We start from the raw sequence: 13,631 nt of genomic DNA on the forward strand, positions 1-13,631 counted from the left end.
TTTAGGAGATTGAGGATCCCAGGATGGAATGCAGAATGTTACAACAGAATCTAACCATACTGCAAATGTATGAAACAATCTCACTGAAGGACAGTGAGGGGAAAAGGTATTGACTAAAATAACTTTGGAAATCATTATAGTGTGTAAGACTAAAGGTAAACGAACAAAACAAACCAAAAAAAAAAAAATCTGTACATAAGTACTACACTCCAGTTGATTAAGCTGTTTCCCACAAGGGCATATGGGTTAACAATTCTAATACCACTATACATGTATAGTGTATGGGAATATATATCTATATCTATATACTAGAATTGAACAATTAAGTGAATGGATAGCAGGTGGTGGGAACCAGGTTTCTCACTACTGGAGTGAGTTTATAGATAAGCAAGAGGAGGAGACTATAATCATCCATGTGGTAATGGATTACAGTTGAAGACACCAGTGTGAACTCATGTTTATCTTGATATATAGATCTGGATGGTTACATATAGAAATATTTATAGATGTGTGTATATACATGGGCTAGTATACACATAGAAAGTAGGGGGAACCACTAAACCATTCAGGTATGACCTAAATCAAATCCCTTGTGACTATACAGTGGAAGTGACAAGTAGATTCAAGGGATTAAATCTGATAGACAGAGTGCCTGAAGAACTATGAGACAGAGGATCATGACATTGTACAGGAGGCAGTGACCAAGACCATCCCCAAGTAAAAGAAATGCAAAAAGGCAAAATGGTTCTCTCAGGAGGCCTTAACAAATAGCTGAGAAAAGAAGAGAAGCTAAAGGCAATGGAGAAAAGGAAAGATATATCCATTTGAATACAGAGTTCCAAAGAATAGCAAGGATAGATAAGAAAGCCATCCTCAGTGATCAATGCAAAGAAATAGAGGAAAACAGTAGAATGGGAAAGACTAGAGATCTTTTCAAGAAAATTAGAGAACCCAAGGGAACATTTCATGCAAAGATGGGCACAATAAAGGACAGAAATGGTAGGGACCTAACAGAAGCAGAAGAGATTAAGAAGAGGTGGCAAGAATACACAGAAGAACTATACAAAAAAATATTTTCATGATCCAGATAACCACAATGGTGTGATCACTCACCTAGAGCCAAACACCCTGGAATGCGAAGTGAAGTGGGCCTTAGCAAGCATCACTGTGAACAAAGCTAGTGGAGGTGATGGAATTCCAGTTGAACTATTTCAAATCCTAAAAGATGATGCTGTTAAAGTGCTACACTCAATATGCCAGCAAATTGGGAAAACTCAGCAGTGGCCACAGGACTGGAAAATGTCAGTTTTCATTCCAATCCCAAAGAAAGGCAATGCCAAAGAATGTTCATGCTACGGCACAATTGCACTCATCTCATACACTACCAAAGTAATGCTCAATATTCTCCAAGCCAGGCTTCAACAGTACAAGCACTGAGAAGTTCCAGATGTTCAAACTGGATTTAGAAAAGGCAGAGGAACAAGAGATCAAATCGCCAACATCCGCTGGATCATCAAAAAAGCAAGAGGGTTCCAGAAAAACATCTACTTCTGCTTTATTGACCACACCAAAGCCTCTGACTGTGCGGATCACAACAAACTGTGGAAAATTCTTCAAGAGATGGGAATACCAGACCACCTTACCTGACTCCTGAGAAACCTGTATGCATGTCAAAAAGCAACAGTTAGAACTGGACATGAAACAACAGACTGGTTTCAAATCGGGAAAGGAGTACGTCAAGGCTGTATATTGTCACCTTGTTTATTTAACTTCTATGCAGAATACATCATGAGAAATGCTGGGCTGGATGAGGCACAAGCTGGAATGAAGATTGCTGGGAGAAATATCAATAACCTCAGATATGCAGATGATACCACCCTTATGGCAGAAAGCGAAGAGGAACTAAAGAGCCTCTTGATGAAAGTGAAAGAAGAGAGTGAAAAAAGCTGGCTTAAAATTTAACATTCAAAAAATTAAGATCATGGCATCTGGCCCCATCACTTCATGGCAAATATATGGGGAAACAATGGAAACAGTGACAGACTTTATTTTTTTGGGCTCCGAAACCACTGCAGATGGTGACTGCAGCCATGAAATCAAGATGCTTGCTCCTTGGAAGAAAAGCTATGACCAACCTAGACATCATATTAAAAAGCAGAGACATTACCTTGCCAACAAAGGTCCGACTAGTCAAAGCTACAGTTTTTCCAGTAGTCATGTATGGATGTGAGAGTTGGACCATAAAGAAGGCTGAGTACTGAAGAATTGGTGCTTTTGAACTGTGGTGTTGCAGAAGACTCCTGAGAATCCCTTGGACTGTAAGGAGATCAAACCAGTCCATCCTAAAGAAAATTAGTCTTGAATATTCATTGGAAGGACTGATGATGAAGCTGAAGCTCCAATGTTTTGGCCACCTGATGTGAAGAACTAACTCGTTGGAAAAGACCCTGATGCTGAGAATGATTGAAAGCAGGAGGAAAAGGGGTCGACTGAGGGTAATATGGTTGGATGGCATCACCGACTTGATGGACATTAATTTGAGCAAGCTCTGGGAGTTGATGATGGACAGGGAAGCCTGGTGTGCTGCAGTTCATGGGATCACAAAGAGTCAGCATGAGCAACTGAACTGAACTGAAGGAATTATGAATAAACTCTGGACTTCAGTTAATAACAATGTGCTAATATTGGTTCATTAATTGTAACAAATGTACTGTAGTCATGTTAAGTTGTTAAAAATAAGGAAAATGAGGTGTGGGGTATATGAAGACTCTCTTTAGTATCTTTGGAATTTTTCTATAAATCTAAAGCTGTTTTAAAATGAAGTTAATTTAAAAAGAAATCAATAGTGCTTGGCAATCACCAATTAGAAATAAAAGAGATAAATGGGCTTCTTTCACAAAGGCAACAAAACTATAAAATATCTAGGTAAAAACCAAATAAGAAGCATGCCAGATGTATAAAATAACACTAAAATTTTACTGAAGAACACTAAAGAGATCTAAATAAATGGAGAAACATACATGTTCCTGGATGGGAAAACTCAATATTGTAAAGATATAAATTCTTTCCAGTCTAATCCATAAATTTAATTCAATCACAGTCAAATTCCCAGCAGGAATTCTCACAGAACTTGACAAATTGATTAGAAAATTCACATGTGAGAGAAAACGTACAAGAATAGCTAAGACAATTTTGAAAGGGAAGAACAATGAAAAGGGGGACTTGCTTTGCCACATATCAAAATATTTTATGCATTTTGAGGATTGAAAAGTGTGTCCTAGGCTCTAGTTCAAGATGGGTAACAATAGGTGTGGCATAACCTCAGACCAATCAGAATGGAAAAGGGCCCTGAATAGCCAATTTAGCCTCAGGCAGGATTACTGGCCTAATAATCAGACCTAGTTCAGGGAGAGAGATGTAGAACAAAGCAAATGAATAGAGACCAGAAACAGGACCATGGGTATGTGGTAATCTGGTATTGAACGAAGGTGGCCTTTCAAATCAATAGGGAAAGAATGGTCTATTCAATCAATGGTATTGAGGCAATTGGCTATCCATTTAAGAAAAAAAAAATTGAATCCTTTCTTCACACCACTTAAAAATTAGATTACAGACAAATTAAAAGCAAAACTGTAAGACACAAACTGTAAAGCTATTATAAAATATTGAAAAGTATGGTTATAATATTGACATGTGGGAAAATTTTCTTTCAAAGAAATCACAAAAAGCAGAAGCTGTAAATGAGGATTGATACATTTGATTGCATCAAATTTCTGCGATGTCTGTCTGATGACAATAGGCAATATAAACAAAGTTAAAACACAAGTGACAGATTTGGAGGAATGACTGGCAACATTTATTCACAGTGGTCTTCTCCCTGTTTCTCTGTCACTCCTCCTTTTTTTTTTCCTTTCTGCTTTAGCACATCTACAATTGCTATTTCTGGTGTCTGAAATGGTACATCTATCCCCAAATCCTCCAGAAGCCTGAATGACTCAAATTGCACCTTCTCAGGCCAACCAATCCAAAGAGGCCACACCCAACTTTCACAATCCATTTTGTCACCTTCTTCCCTTTTCCTCAGAGCACTTTCTCTTATCAGAAAGCAGCGTGTCTGTGTATTTGTTCACTTGTTCTCTGATCCTACTAAGATGTGTACTCCATGAAAGACTTGGCCTATCTTGTTGTCAGCTGTATCCCCAGCACCTACCACCACGTGTGGAATACAATAGGTGTTCAATTCATATTTGTTAAATGAACTAATGTATGGATCTATAATTTATAGTGAACTCTTAGAAATGAATGTTTAAAAAGGTAAGCCACCCAAAAGAAAAATAGGCAAAGATACAATCAGGGAATTTATAAAAGAGGGATTACAAATAAGACCAATAAACATGTTAAAAGATATTCAACTTCACAATGAATTAGGAAAATAAAATATAAAAAAATACTTTGTGAATGTACATGGTTTGGAAGATATTTAACAAAAACCACAATGTCTCTGCCCTAGTACTTTCTACACCCAATTCTCACTCCTTAGAGACACATATCCCTTTTAGCTGAAAAATATTTTTCTGATTTTCTCCATTATTTCTAAGTTATATTCTGACATGTCAATTTTCCAGATTTAAATATCATCTATTGACTTCTCATCCTAGAAGACAAGGATTTTGCTCTCTTCTCATCCGCCTGGCTACACATAAGCACTTCCTTTCTTCCTATCATCCCAATGTAGCTATATCAATATTCAGTGCTGACATTAATGTAACTATAAGCCCGGAGGTCTCTTATGATTACATGCCCTTTATCGAATGATTTTTGTATTTCCCTAGAATTAATAATTGTCTCAATTTTGGTGTGTATTTGGTTGATTTTTCTGTGTGCCTATAACTAATTCATTGGTAAACTGTCTGCCAGAAGAGTAAATCTCATCTCAATCTGTCCAAACATCTTTCCCTTGGAAGCACCTCTTCCAGAACCCTCCATGATCTACTCCAGCCGGCCTGCTGTGGTACTGGCATTGCTTGCTTGGCTGCCTGTTATCCATGGACTTACTTCCCTTTTACCACCATCCTGGGGATTACCTGTACTTTCCTATTATGCTAGCTTCCCTGTGTTCTGGGTTCCTGATCCACCTCTTTTTGTTTTATTCTTCCTTGTTTTGGATCAGACCATCCATTAGCTTCCTGAGAAGGGGTGAACGCAAAGTATATATTTTGACAACTTATTGTTCTGAATAGGCCTTTCTTTTAGCCTCACATTTGATTGATAGTTCAAATATAAAGTTCTAAGTTAGAAATCATTTTCCCTAAAAAATTCAAAGACATTAATCCATTATCTTCTAGCTTCTGGTGTGTGGTTGAGGAGTTTGATACTGTTCTGATCCTTGAGACTTTGTATGCACCTATTTTTTTCTTCCTGGAAGTTTTTAGCATCTCTTTGTTAAGTATACTAAAATTTCACAAAGGACATACCTTGTCACTGGTCTTTTTGCGTTGATTGTGCTGGATACTTGTTTCCTCTCAATTAAGAAATTTGTATCTTTCCATCCTGAGAAATGCAATTGAAATGTTTCATTACTAATTTCTTATTCTTTTTTGTCTCTGTTCTTTCTTGTTGGCATTCCTTTTATCCAGATATTGGGCCTCTTGAAGTGCTCTGATTTTCTCTATTTCCCATTCCTTTGTATTTTCATCTGCTTGCTGTCAACTTGATCTTCCTAATCATTTATTTAATGTTGTATTTATGTTATCATATTGATAATTTATAAATTCTCTCTTATTTTCTTTGATTACCTCCTGTTTCTGTTTCATAAGCCCTCTTGGAGAAGGCCGCCATTACCCTACCTTAGAGCTGCTGAGCAGATGACCCACAAACTGCAGAACAATTATACCAAATAAGTTCTTGTGCTGTTAAGAAAGTTCTAGAACCCACAACAGATTTCCCAACCTGGGGAGCTGGCAAAGCGACTGAGAACTCCCAGGAAATTTGATTTTGGAGGCTGGCGAGATTTGATTACAGAACTTACACAGGACTGGGGAAACAGACTTTTGGGGGGCACAAATAAAACCTCATGTGCACCAGGATCCAGGAGAAAGGAGCAGTGACCCCACAAGAGACTGACCCAGACTTGACAGTGGCCTGCTGCAGGGTCAGGGGCACTGAATACAGCAGTGGGTGCACAAGTCCTTTTGAAGGAGTTCAATATTACCTTCATTACCCCTACCATAGTTTTGTCTCAGGTCAAACAACAGGGAGGGAACACAGCCCCACCCATCAACAGAAAATTGGATTAAAGATTTACTGAGCATGGCCACACTCATCAGAACAAGACTCAGATTCCCCCACAGTCAGTATCTCCCATCAGGAAGCTTCCATCCATCACGGGGCAGACAGAATGAAATTCACAATCATAGATAACTAGTCAAACTGATCACATGAATCATATAGCCTTGTCTAACTCAATGAAACTATGAGCCATGCTGTGTAAGGCCACCCAAGATGGACGGGTTATGGTGGAGAGTTCTGACAAAATGTGGTCCACTGGAGAAGGGAATGGCAAACCACTTCACTATTCTTGCCTTGACAACCCCATGAACAGTATGAAAAGGCAAAAAGATAGGACATTGAAAGATGAACTCCTCAGGTCAGTAGGTGCCCAATATGCTACTGGAGATGGGTGGAAAAATAACTACAGAAAGAATGAAGAGATGGAGTCAAAGCAAAGACAACACCCAGTTGTGGATGTGACAGGTGATGGAAGTAAAGTCTGATGCTGTAAAGAGCAATATTGCATAGGAACCTGGAATGTTAGATCCATGAATCAAGGTAAATTGGAAGTGGTCAAACAGGAGATGGCAAGAGTGAACATCCACATTTTAGGAATCAGTGAACTAAAATGGACTGGAATGGACAAATTTAATTCAGATGACCATAATATTTACTATTTTGGGCAAGAATCCCTTAGAAGAAATGGAGTAGCCATCATAGTCAACAAGAGTCCAAAATGCAGTACTTGGGTGCAATCTCGAAAAATGACAGAATGATCTCTGCTTGTTTCCAAGGCAATCCATTCAATATCATAGAAATCCAAGTCAATGCCTCAACCACAAATGATGAACAAGCTGAAGTTGAATGGTCCTATGAAGACCTACAAGGCCTTCTAGAACTAACACCAAAAAAAAATGGTGTCCTTGTCATCATAGGGGACTGGAATGCAAAAGTGGGAAGTTAAGAGATACCTTGAATAACAGGCAAGTTTGGCCTTGGAGTACAGAATGAAGCAGGGCAAAGACTAACAGAGTTTTGCAAAGATACTGCACTGGTCATAGCAAACACCCTCTTTCCAACAACACAAGAGGCGACTCTATACTTGGACATCACCAGATGGTCAATACTGAAATCAGATTGATGATATTCTTTGCAGTCGAAGATGGAGAAGCTCTATATAGTCAGCAAAAACAAGACTGGGAGCTGACTGTGGCTCAGATCATGAACTCCTTATTGCCAAATTCAGACTTAAATTGAAGAAAGTAGGGAAAACCACTAGACCATTCAGGTATGACCTAAATCAAATCCCTTATGACTATACAGTGGAAGTGACAAATAGATTCAGTGGATTAAGTCTGATATACAGAGTGCCTGAAGAACTATGGACAGAGGATTGTGACATTGTACAGGAGACAGTGACCAAGACCATCCCCAAGAAAAAGAAATGCAAAAAGGCAAAATGGTTCTCTGAGGAGGCCTTACAAATAGCTGAGAAAAGAAGAGAAGCTAAAGGGAACGGAGAAAAGGAAAGATATACCTATCTGTTGGATCATTGAAAAAGCAAGAGGGTTCCAGAAAAACATCTACTTCTGCTTTATTGACTACACCAAAGCCTTTGACTGTGTGGATCACAACAAACTGTGGAAAATTCTTCAAGAGATGGGAATACCAGACCACCTTACCTGACTCCTGAGAAACCTGTATGCATGTCAAAAAGCAACAGTTAGAACTGCACATGAAACAACAGACTGGTTTCAAATCGGGAAAGGAGTACATCAAGGCTGTATATTGTCACCTTGTTTATTTAACTTCTATGCAGAATACATCATGAGAAATGCTGGGCTGGATGAGGCACAAGCTGGAATGAAGATTGCTGGGAGAAATATCAATAACCTCAGATATGCAGATGATACCACCCTTAGGGCAGAAAGCGAAGAAGAACTAAAGAGCCTCTTGATGAAAGTGAAAAAAGAGAGTGAAAAAGCGGGCTTAAAATTCAACATTCAAAAAATTAAGATCATGGCATCCGGCCCCATCACTTCATGGCAAATAGATGGGGACATAATGGAAACAGTGACAGACTTTATTTTTGGGGGCTCCAAAATAACTGCAGTTGGTGACTGCAGCCATGAAATCAAAAGATGCTTGTTCCTTGGAAGAAAAGTCATAACCAACCTAGAAAGTGAAAATGAAGTTGCTCAGTCGTGTCCGACTCTTTTCGACCCCATGAACTGTAGCCTACCAGGATCCTCCGCCCATGGGATTTTCCAGGCAAGACTACTGGGGTGGGTTGCCATTTCCTTCTCCAGGAAGACTCCTGAGAATCCCTTGGACTGCAAGGAGATCAAACCAGTCAATCCTATAGGAGATCAGTCTTGAATATTCATTGGAAGGACTGATGATGAAGCTGAAGCTCCAATGTTTTGGCCAGCTGATGCGAAGAACTGACTCATTGAAAAAGACCCTGATGCTAGGAAATATTGGAGGCAGGAGGAGAAACAGATGACAAAAGATGAGGTGGTAGGATGGTCTCACCGATTCAATAGGCATGAGTTTGAGCAAGCTCTGGGAGTTGGTGATGGACAGGGAAGCCTGGCCTGCTACAGTACTTGGGGTTGCAAAGTCCATGGATACGGCTGAGTGACTGAACTGAACTGAATTGTTTTTGTTTCATGAATTCTGATAGATTTTGGTATTGACAAAATATTTGTTACTCATGTCCATCATGCCTGTCTGTTCTTCTTGCATTTTTGACATCAGATTTGGACATGTTACTTTTGTTCAATGCAACGTGAGTAAAATTGACATGTCCCACTTTTCAGCAAAAGTTTTTCGAGGTACTGTGTAATTCTACCATCTTGCTTTCCTCTCTGCTATGAGCCTGATGACACCCTAGATAGCAACTGCTCCTTCAATTCAGATCCTGAAATGAAGACAACATAGAGCAGAACTGTAGTCAAGAAGAAGATAATATACAACTTGAGCAAAAGTTCATTTGTTGTTACATGACACTGAATTGTTGTGGTTGTTCGTGTTTAGCTTTTTTCTGCTCCCCGCATTGCTTCTAATTTCTCTGAATTCATCATCTGTTCATTTTGGTTTCTGTCTTCTACCTTTAAAGATTTCCTCAAATGTCTCATGATCCCTGACTACCAGCTCATTTTTTAAGAGTGAAGAACTAAAAAGTTTATTGATATTCTGTGTGCATAATGTGGAACTAGTGGTAAAGAATCTGCCTGCAAATGCACAAAATGCAAGAGATGAGGGATCAATCCCTGGGTCAGGAAGATCCCCTGGAGTAGGAAATGGCAACCCAGTGTGCGTAATGTAGGGTTTTTCAACTGATCACAGTAGACTGAGTTATTTGGGCTTTTTAGAGAACATTCAAATATCAGATTCCCCAGAGAAGAAGCCTTTAATCTGTGGCAGGGGAGGGGAAATGATGTAGTATCATGGCCGCCAGTGTTCCTGGAGCAGAGTGAGGAAGACCTCACTGTTCACTGTAGGTGATCATCTTATCTTTCCATTTCAGTAATGCATCCCTATCTTCAGCCAAGGCCAGCACCTCCACATCCAGTCTCTATGGAGAGTAGACTTCTAGTGTTCTGCCAATGTAGAAGGAGGGATTTGGAAGTCTAATTTTTCTTACACAGACCTTCAACCAATCCACTTATTTTCAGTCACAAAACACTGCGACTTTCAGATGTATCTGGTGAGCCTCGTTTCTAAAGTTCTAGAGTTTTATGGAACAAATCAATCTGTTTCTGGGCTTCCCACACTGCCAAGTTGGGTTTCCCCTTTCTCTTGTTCTCTTCTATCTGGCTTGCCAATTTCCAATATTTTGTTGTGGTTGTCTGTCTCCTCTGATATTCTCTAGTCTTTTAACTTAATGTCTCTTCAAAATACATTTACTGTCATTTTAGTGGGACTTAGGAAGGGAACAGTACTAAATGTACTTATTCAATCTGCCATGTTTAACTAGAAGTCCTGAATGACTGATGAGCAGGAGAGTGCAAAATAAAACAATAGTGAGATGCAATTTCTTACCTAACTTATTGGTAATATACTTGATAAGTCCTTGTAAGACCTGCCCCAGATCACATTAATGGCTCACAGTGTAACTCATACTCAGTGTAACATACTCAGAAAATGGTGTGCCCATGGTCTGACAAAGACAGCCAATCTGACCTTCCCTCTGAAGACTGCAGAGATGAAGGTGATAGCATCTGCAGAGGCAGGTGGTTGCTAAGAAAGAAGGTTAGAGATAGTTTTAAGATTAAGGGAGATCTCCACTGAATGGAGTGAGGGGCTGGTGGAAAGTCTGGTGAAGAATCAGCAAGAGGGGAGACAGAGAGGTTGAGAAGGCCTGTTGCTCAATGGGAATGAGGCTTTTGGGGGAGAATTGTGGCAGAAAGGTAGAGAAGGGGAGAGTGGAGCAGAGAGAGGCAGGGTGAAAAATGGTAAAATAGTTTCTCCTGGTTTTCCACAACTGGGATGGACCCAAGCTTTGGACTCTGTCTGTACCTAATTATTATTCCTCACTTAAGACCCTGACTCTATACATTCCTTTAAACTTGCTTCCCTACTTCTAAGATGGCAGTGATCCTGTCTGAGTAGGAAGTTGAAGTGGCCAGTTCTCTTTTTCCTGTGGCCAAGCAATGGGATGGCCAACATTCACAGTCTATCAGTTAGGCTGAGAAGGGAAGGGCCCACCTGCACCTGTGTGTATGTTCTGGGATCCTGGGTTACTCTCCAGGGATCTGGCTGAGTAGGCAGATCAGATGTGCCTACCCATCCCCACCCCTCGCCCCCTCCCACCCTCCAACAGAATTCCATACTCCCTCCTCTAGATTGCCACACCACTCTTTGTTTACTCACTTGTTCATTCAGTGCCAGATGAGTGCCAAACACTACTGTAGGCCCTGGAGGTACAACTGTGAACCAAACAGGCAAAAGCCCCTACCTTCCTGGAGCTGACAGTCTTAGCCTCGGCCAGAGGGGCAGGCAAGGTCCTAGGAGCAAGTGGGTGTTGAGAGGTTAAACTAAGAAGAATATTCTGATACTGGGACACACTGTGTGTATCCTCACTAAAGAGGAAAGGTTGTCACAGTTCATTCTGGGTTTGGTGGGGAATCTGGACCTAGATTGTCATAGTGGAAAGGGACTCTGATGCCAATCACCCCTCACAACCTCCATTGCCATGGTCTGAGCTGCCATCACCTCTTGCCTTGATGACTGTCGTAGTTGCTCAGAACAATGCCCTCACTGGTCTCCCGGTTTCCCTCTTTAACCCTTCCTCCTGCAGCCTGTTTGCCTGGCAGCAGCCAAAGTGATCCTGTTAAAATAGTTAGCACTACTCTGTTCAAAACCCTGCACTGGCTCCCCTTTCACTCGCAGTAAAACCCAAAGCCTTAGCTTGGCTTGGCACAGCCCTGCCTGCTTTCCTGCTAGTTCCCTCTTCAGATTCACGTACCACTCCTATTCCCTGTGCTATCTTTGCTTGGCCTCCTTTCTATACTTCAACACACCAAACACTCCCCCTGCCCACCCCCAGTCCCAGGGCTGTTACTTCTGCCCGGAATGCTCTTCCTCCAGCTATCCATAGGCTTTGCTACTTTGTCTTCTTGAGATGTTTACTTAAGTGTCACTTTTTCAAGGAAGTCTTCCCTTACCATTCTGTTTTTAAATTGCAATCCCACCTTATGTTTTCATTTCTCATTTGCTATTTTATTTTTCTCCAGAGCACTTATTGTCATCCAATGGACTCTCTATACTATCTGTCTTTATTGTCTGTTTGCCTTCACTAAAGCAGCAGCTCTATGAGAGCAAGGATTTTGTCTATTTTATTCACTGCTGTGTCCTCATCACTTAAGCCAGCCACATAGTAGGTGCTTGATAGATATTTGTCCAATAAAAAATGAATGAATGAATTGAGGTACAAGGTCATGTTGGCCTTGGTTGGTCATGTTAGTTTTGAAACTTTGTTTCAGCAACAGATGCCAGGGTTGTCTGATCTCACCAGACCCTTTTGCTGTGCCCCTCCACTTGATGGGGAGAACTGGGAGCAGGTGAAACATAGGGTCTGCTCCTGAGCAGGGAGATCACTCGTGCCCAGGGAGCCCCTCATCTGAATGTCCAGAGGAATGCCCAGAGACTTGAAGTCTGAATCTTTGTGGTTATTTTAAAAAATGGAAATGGTTTCATTGCTTGTGTTCTTCTAATTATTAAAGTAAAAAATGTTCACAGTAAACAAATTTCAAATATGAATGAGTTCCCCTCCCTAACCCTGACCCTCCAACATCTCCTTTCCCAAAACTCCTGTACCTGCAGTGTGGCAAACTGCTTTGATTCCCTTAACAACTGTATCAGGAACCTCTTTCCATATCAATACCTAAAGAGTGACATCATTGTTTTTAATGGCTGCTGTGTATGAATATGCCATAATTCATTTAAGCAAGCCCCTGTTTTTCACTATAATGAGCAACCTGGAAATGAACATCCTGGTACATACATCTTTGCTCTCTTGACCCATTATTTCCTTAGGATGAATTCCCAGAAGTGGAATTGCTGGGTCACAAGGGCTCCCCATTGGAAGATTCCTGATACTATTGTCCAAATGTGGGAGGACTCCAATTCTAAAGGGATTGGGGTGACCCTCTGCCCTATGTTTCCCCCACACAATACCCCCACCTCTCTCACACTCCTTCCTCTAAGGGTGCCCATGGAGGGCAGTGCTGAATACTCACATAGTGCTTCTTTCAGATGAGTTATTGTGTACCATGTACTGTTCTAGACACTTCACACATATCAACTCCTTGAATCCTCAAAACAATCAGGAGGTATGTACTGTTAATAGCTCCACTTCACAGATGAGTAAACTGAGGCTAAGAGAGAAGTAACTTGACCAAGCTCATGTGGATGGCAGGGAACAGGGGAGAGATTCAAAGCCAGTTGCCACAGAGGGCAAAACCCCTCATTTTGCTCTACCGTCTCCAAAGCCAGGGCTTTGGAGTATGATGGACCTGGGTCTAAATATGGCTCTGGGCTTCTTAGCTGCGTGATGTTAGGCAAAGTACTTCACTTCTCTGAGCCTCAGCTTTCTCACTATCAACCAAGTGTGAGCGTTCCCACCTCACCTGGTGTGCAGGAGGAGTCAGTGTGGAAATGTACAACAAGAGGCACATCACAGAGTCAGCGCTGCAAAAATGAGTTGTGAGCCCTCCCTACTCCCTGACCTCTCACACCTCCTCTCCTGGCCCCATGGTTGGAAATCCCGTGGGAAAGAAAGAGCACGCTTGACTTTTCCCCTGAGGTTTCCGAGCCTTGTGTTCCTGACTCTTTCTCACGACATCTCCCCCACA

The sequence above is a fragment of the Cervus elaphus genome, chromosome X (assembly GCF_910594005.1).
Source record: "Cervus elaphus chromosome X, mCerEla1.1, whole genome shotgun sequence".
NCBI lineage: Eukaryota > Metazoa > Chordata > Mammalia > Artiodactyla > Cervidae > Cervus > Cervus elaphus.